Raw genomic sequence first — 6,907 nt, 5'->3', positions numbered from 1 at the left:
AAGTGAATTTTTAACAAAATGTCCTTGTCAGATTTATCTTCAAGTTTATGAAAGAATAAATTTTTTGAGTTCTTTCCAATATAGACTTATAGTCTAATAATTACTTAAAATGCTACTTTTCTCTAGTCTTATTGGCCTTATTTTGACTCTGTGACATCATCATCGTTTGGGGGAAAAATGCTCTGTTACTGTGGGCTGATAGGGGAAGTCCTTCTGTGTATGTTTGTCTTATTGATTGATAAACAAAGCACTGTTGGCCAATAGGGAAGCAGGATAGGTGGGTCTAGGAGTTAAGTAGGATTCTGGGAAATGTAGTAAAGAGGAGAGTGGCCATGTGATCCTGGCAAGAGAGTACAAATGCCGCCAGCATCCTCTGGTTGTGAGAGAAAAGAAACAGGATAAAGTGAAAGAAAGAAAGAAAGAAAGAAAGAAAGAAAGAAAGAAAGAAAGAAAGAAAGAAAGAAAGAAAGGAAGGAAGGAAGGAAGGAAGGAAGGAAGGAAGGAAGGAAGGAAGGAAGGAAGGAAGGAAGGAAAGTGAGGCCTCGCAGTGGTGGTGTACACCTTTAATCCCAGCACTCCAGAAGCAGAGGTAGGCAGATTTCCACAGAGAAACCCTGTCTCAGGAATAAAGAAAGACAAGGAAGTAAAAAAAAATAGAATAATAGAAAGCCAGGAAAAGATGAAAAATACTCACAGAGTCTGGATACTATATGTTACACTGTTGTCTTTAAATTGTTTGATTGCCAAGGAAAGAGCTACAGATGCTAAAATACATTTGACTATAGGTGCTGCTAAATTAATCTAGCTTACATATTTTAAAAATGCTTTGACTTCTAAATTTAAAAATAATGACAGGTTGCTTGGGAAAAGAAGTTTTTGCTTATGTTTCCACAGAAAATGTAAAGCTATGGATTCCTTCCAGACTAATATGGTTTGATGAAGCAAGACCCTGAAACAGTGTCCCAGGTGATCCAACATCTAAAACAGCTAAGATGATACAGCCTTGCAGACTACAAAAACAAGGACCTGGCCCAGTTTCAGTGTTTCATCATGATCCCCATGGTACGGACATCACCCCCAACCAGCAGGAAGCAGTTTGGAATGAACGACACCCAAATTCCCAAATATTGTTTATAAATGTTTGTTTTCACTTAAATGGGGTTGGTTATAAATGGTAATGATCACAGTCAATCTCTTATTAAAGGAAAAAGGGAAATAGGATATAGAAATGAATACTTAACATTGGTATGGCTTTTCATTTATTGATACAAATTTATGGTTAATTTTGCTATATGTAAATTTTTCCTCTTGTTTGGTATTGTGTTTATACAGATCTTTTAAAATGTAATGCATAATTAAATGCAGATTGTATATAGTCAGGTATAATAGTCAAAACTTACAGTTAGGTTAGTTAGTTTTCTAGATATACAGAGATATATTTGAGATTTTTCAAACCTTTCAAAGGCCTACAGAATATATAGCAATTTAAATGGTTTAGGGTTTTTCATGGCAGTGAGACACAACTGCTCCTGGCACACCAATTACATCAGAAAGGAGGATGGGCATCAAAGAAACTCAATATGGAATTTGCTTTCAACATGGCAAGATTAGCCATTTGGGCAAAAAACTGCTCTTGCCTGGATTGTTTAATAAACTGGACATGAAGGACCCACAGGAAAGTGACTGCTGAACTTGTAAAAACAAGACAGACCTGAAGGGTTCCTGCTTCATGGAAAAGTCTGCCAGACACAATGTGGCCTATACGCTGAAGATGGATGCTCCAACGTTGCAGAGAAACTTTGGGTGACTGTCCAGGTAGTGAGATGTCTCTGTCAGATCTAGAGTTTATATATTATCCTTCTGTGGTCTTTGATGGAGTTGAAGGCAGATAGTTATGGTTATAATTTTCTTTAGTTATTATAAAAGATAAGCTACATATAAGACTTTAGACTCACAAAGATAGGACAGATGATAGAATATTTTCTTTAAAATCTTGCTAAGTGTTAATAAACTAAATATTGTAACTATAGTTCTTACTTGATAACTGTTTTGTTATATATTTTACTGTGTTAATGTTAAAACCCTTCTTTTTATTTAGACAGAAAAGAGGAGATGATGGGGGATGTCCTTCTGTGCATATGTTTGTCTTATTGGTTAATAAATAAAGCACTGTTGTCCAATAGGTAAGCAAGATAGGTGGGTCTAGGAGTAGAGGAGGATTCTGGGAGATGTAGCAAAGAAGAGAGTTGCCATGTGATCCTGGCAAGAGAGGATTTGCCGCTGGTGTCCTGGGTAAGATAAGTCTTTATAAAATATATAGGTTAATGGTTATGGTTGATAATTAAGACTGAGCTAGAAAATAAGAAATCCTAGTCATTGGCCAGCAGCGTTGTAACTAATATAAGACTCTGTATGTTATTTGGGGGCCCTAAAGTGGCAGTGGAACTCAGGTGGCTGGCTGAAAGAGTTATCCTTACAGTGGGCTTAGTCTATATTGTTTGAGATATTATTCTTTGTGAGTACACTTTAAAAAAAAAGGGTATTTTTCATATTTCAATTTGAAGAATGTAATTTTAGATTACAATTATCTGAAGATAATTGTAATGTAAAAAGTATAATAATGCATTTTTATGAAAATATAATTAAACTCATAACTAGAAATCATATTTCAATTTCTTCAAGTAACTATAATGTAAAAAGTATAATTATTCATTTGTATAAAATGTCACAATGAAATTCATTAAAAATAAAATGAAAATACTAAGAATGTGTTGTTGCTAACAAAGCACTATCAAAGCAAACTGCATAGATAAGAAAGAAAGTAAATGGGCCACCAATTATCCTAAGTATGGTTATAATAAATATCTAATGCCTTGGATATTTTGGTTAATAATAAACTGAAAGAACACATTTGTTTGATTTTTAAGTCACTAGTTTGAAGTTCTTCTGGTACTATGACAGTTTTAAAAGACGTCTTCAATTCTCGGATTTGGAGTTTGCATGCCAAATGAGAATACATTACTCAAAGATTTTGCCTGTGGCCAAGTTTGAGAGAAGTGGTAATAACTCCAGGCATTTAAGCAGATGAAAAGTCCCACTTTTACACATGAGATGCCCTAAGTCAGCTCTTACCTAGACTTGAACTGGAAGCTCAAATTGAAAAGAAATTATCTATGCTAGCTAAAACTAAGTAACAGTTCTGTAACAAAGTATATGAGATCATTATAGCCAAAATAACTGTACAGGACAGGTATATTTGTAAATTATGTTCCTAATAGAAGCAGCTGAAGTATGTATGACCTTGTACCACCCTGGCAGTTCCACGACTGCCCAAATTGCTGTGAAGAATTACACCCAGTTCCGGAGTCACCCAAGAAACAAAAGGTTAAAGTGTCTTAGGAGAACTTTTGCAGCCTTGTAGCAGAACTGGGCCAGGAACTCTTCGTTCTAACCCTTCCAGGTATCACACACAAACCAGAAAATGATGGGCGGAGTCACATTCCAGTCTGGCAGAGCAGTCTCTGACTCACAAAGAGGTTCGAGCTACGTTTGAATTTTCCACACCCATACATACATTACTCACTGGATTCTCCTACTGTCCTATTAGTCAAGGTCTTAACAGAGATATGACAGGTTTTCCCTGAGTGATGGGAGCTTTCATAAGAAGACGCGAAGAAGTAGGTCAAAACTACAACAAAAACTTCCAAGCAGTCAGATGGGTTTCGGCTGTTCTTAATCTCCTCCGGTTTCTAAGAAATCCACTATGTGATTAATGTATTTCAGAATTCCTCTAAAGAAATGCCAGATCTGGTGGATTAGGCAAGAACTCATTGAAGAAAAATCATTGTAAGAAACTATCTGGGGGGCTGGAGAGATGGCTCAGTGGTTAAGAGCACTCGCTGCTCTTCCAGAGGTCCTGAGTTCTATTCCCAGCAACCACATGATGGCTCACAACCATCCGTTATGAGATCTGGTGCCCTCTTCTGGTGTGCAGATATATATGGAAGCAGAATGTTGTATACATAATAAATAAATAAAATCTTAAAAAAAAAAAAGCATAAACTATCTGGATCTAGATCACCTTCCCAGTCACCAAATCTTCATGCACTCTCTGGTAACCAATAAGAAAACAATTGCCTAGCATATTGAGGGTTGTGATTACCAACTACTGTGAATGGAACCTAAATCATTTTTGAGGTGGGCTCGGTCTAAAGATGGAGGGAATTAAATCTTAAATTTACTACATCTAACATCAGTTGAGAAAAGTTCTCTGATCTTCCTGATGCTCTATCAAAAGGATTCTGTGTATTATGTGTGTCTATCTGGGAATACAGATTAAATTGTGTAATCCATCAGTGCATGTAGCAGAGAGATGAGATGGTATCATTGTTTAGAAAAAGACATGAGATTGTACCTGACTATTAGTCATCTTGAATACCATTTGTATATCATTATAAATCTCATGAGTATGCAAAAGTAATCATGTATTTACTGTCTGTCCTAGCAGTGTGCTCCTTCATGTTATTTCAAGTGGGTTGAAAATATGTATTCACAAAAAACCTAACCATAGATATTCACAGCAGCTTTGTCTATGGTTGCCAAAACTTGAAGTAAACACATGGATAATTGAACTGTTGTATATCTCACAAACAAAATATTATTGAGAACTAAAAGAAATGAACTAGTAAGCCATAAAAAGAGCTAAATTATTGTTTCTGAGTAGTTTGGAAAGTTACAGCATGACTTTGAATATATAACACTCTGGAAGAGAAAGAACTACCAAGAGGGTGAAAAGGAATATTTGCTACAGATCAGGGGAAGGAGGGAGGGATGTCTAAGCAGAGAACAGAGGGTGTGATAGAATGGTAGAGCGCCTTTGTAGGATGCTATAACAGTACATTCAAGTTATTATACATTTTTCAAATGGGTGAATGTTCATCAAGGATGAACATTAACATAACTTTAAACTAGCAATGGATTATGCACATTCACAAGTGGTTAAAAATACACCATTCTGGTAGAAGATGACAAAAGGGAGGTTATACATGGATGACACTCTAGAACATACAGCAACTCTCTGTACTTGAACCAATAAATAGTCTGTTAAAAAAATACAGCTAACTTTAATTGATTTTTAAAAGGGAACTTGAACAGAATTATCCTTGTGGGTAGCTAGTTCTTCTCCCAGAAGCTATTGATTTTAAAACCAAAACACTATTGCCAGCTTCGGGGTATGAATTGTTGGCTAGATAGACCTGAGAGGTTTCCAAAACAATACAAGTCCTTGCAATTGCCCTTGGTTGCCGTCTTAGTTAGGGTTTCTATTGCTGTGATGAAACACCATGACTGAAGGAAATCAGGACAAAAAAAAAAAATCAAGCAGGGCTGGAATGGGAGACAGGAACTAATGCAGAGGCCATGGATGACTGCTACTTACTGGCTTGCTCCTCATGGCTTGCTCCTCCTGCTTTCTCATAGAACCCAGAGCCACAATCCCAGGGGTGGCCTCACCCACCTGGGCTGGGTCTGCTCCTATCAATCACTAGGCAGGAAAATTCTCTGCAGGGACATTTCTCAATTGAGGTTCTCTTCTCTCCAATGACTCTAGATTGTGTCAAGTTGACATGAACTAGCCAGTACACCGGACCCTTTGTCAACCTGACACATAACACATCACGGTCAAGCCACAACCTTCCTTGCTCTCCTTGAGAGCTCACATTACTATGAATATCACCATAGAAAACACACCAAATTTGTAAAATTCCACAATCTTTCAAACTTCAAAGACTTAAAGATTCAGTCTCTTTAAAATGATGAGTCTCTTTTAAAATGCAAACTATTTTAAGATTCAAAGTCTCTTAACTGTGGGCTCCTGTCAAATTAAAAAACAAATTACTTTCTTACTTTAAGAGGGAAGAACCTAGAGCACAGTCAGAATCTGAAGAAAGGAAAATTAAATTCCATCTGTGTAATTAACTCAATATGCAATGTCTGGGATTAACTTACCATCTTTTGGGCCCCTCCGAAGGCTTGCATCACTTCTTGAGCCCCACCCTCTGCAACACACACAGCTTGTCTTCTACGCTCCAGCTGGCTCCCCTCCATTGCTGCTGCTGTTCTTGGTGATCATCCCATGGTATCGGCATCTCCAAAAATGGGGGAGTCCCTTTCTGGAGCTGGGCTTCACCTTCACCAGTAGTCTGCTTTCCATGACTCCTCAATGCCTTCCAAACCAGTACCACCTGGGTGACTCTCACTCTTTGGCTGTCGGTATGAGGGACAAACTCGGCTGCCTCAGCAACACAGCTTCCCAGAAGACTTCCCTTCAGTGATGCTGGGCTCTTCTTAATCACAGTTGATTCTTCAGCACCAGCTGACCAGCATCTATTGTCTCAGCAAAATCAAGGTTTTACTTTAGTGTTTCTGTTTTCTTGTTAATCACAGCCTATTCTTCAGTTCCAGCTGAACAGACCCCACAGATTCTTCACACAAAAGGCCTAGTAGAGTCTTTGCTTCCCTCTGAAACTTCACAAGCCAGGCCTTCATTATCTGTACTGCTCTCAACATCCTTCTCCTTCAAGCTCCTACAGAACATGTCACTGAGCTCTTAACACTCGATGGATTTTCTAACTCAAAGTTCCAAAGTCCTTCCACAGTCCACTCAAAACAACATCGTCAGGTCTGTCACAGCAATACCCCACTATCCTGGTACCAACTCCTGTCTTAGTTAGGGTTTCTATTGCTGTGATGGAACATTATGACCAAAAGCAACTTGTGGAGGGAAGGGTTCATTTGACTGACACTTCCACATTATAGTCCATCATTCTAGGAAGTCAGGACAGGAACTCACACAAGGGCAGGAACCCGGAGGCAGGAGTTGATGCAGAGGCCTTGGAAGAGTGTTGCT

The sequence above is a fragment of the Cricetulus griseus genome (genome assembly GCF_003668045.3).
Source record: "Cricetulus griseus strain 17A/GY chromosome 1 unlocalized genomic scaffold, alternate assembly CriGri-PICRH-1.0 chr1_1, whole genome shotgun sequence".
Taxonomy (NCBI): Eukaryota; Metazoa; Chordata; class Mammalia; order Rodentia; family Cricetidae; genus Cricetulus; species Cricetulus griseus.
Note: the sequence above shows the minus strand (reverse complement) of the source record.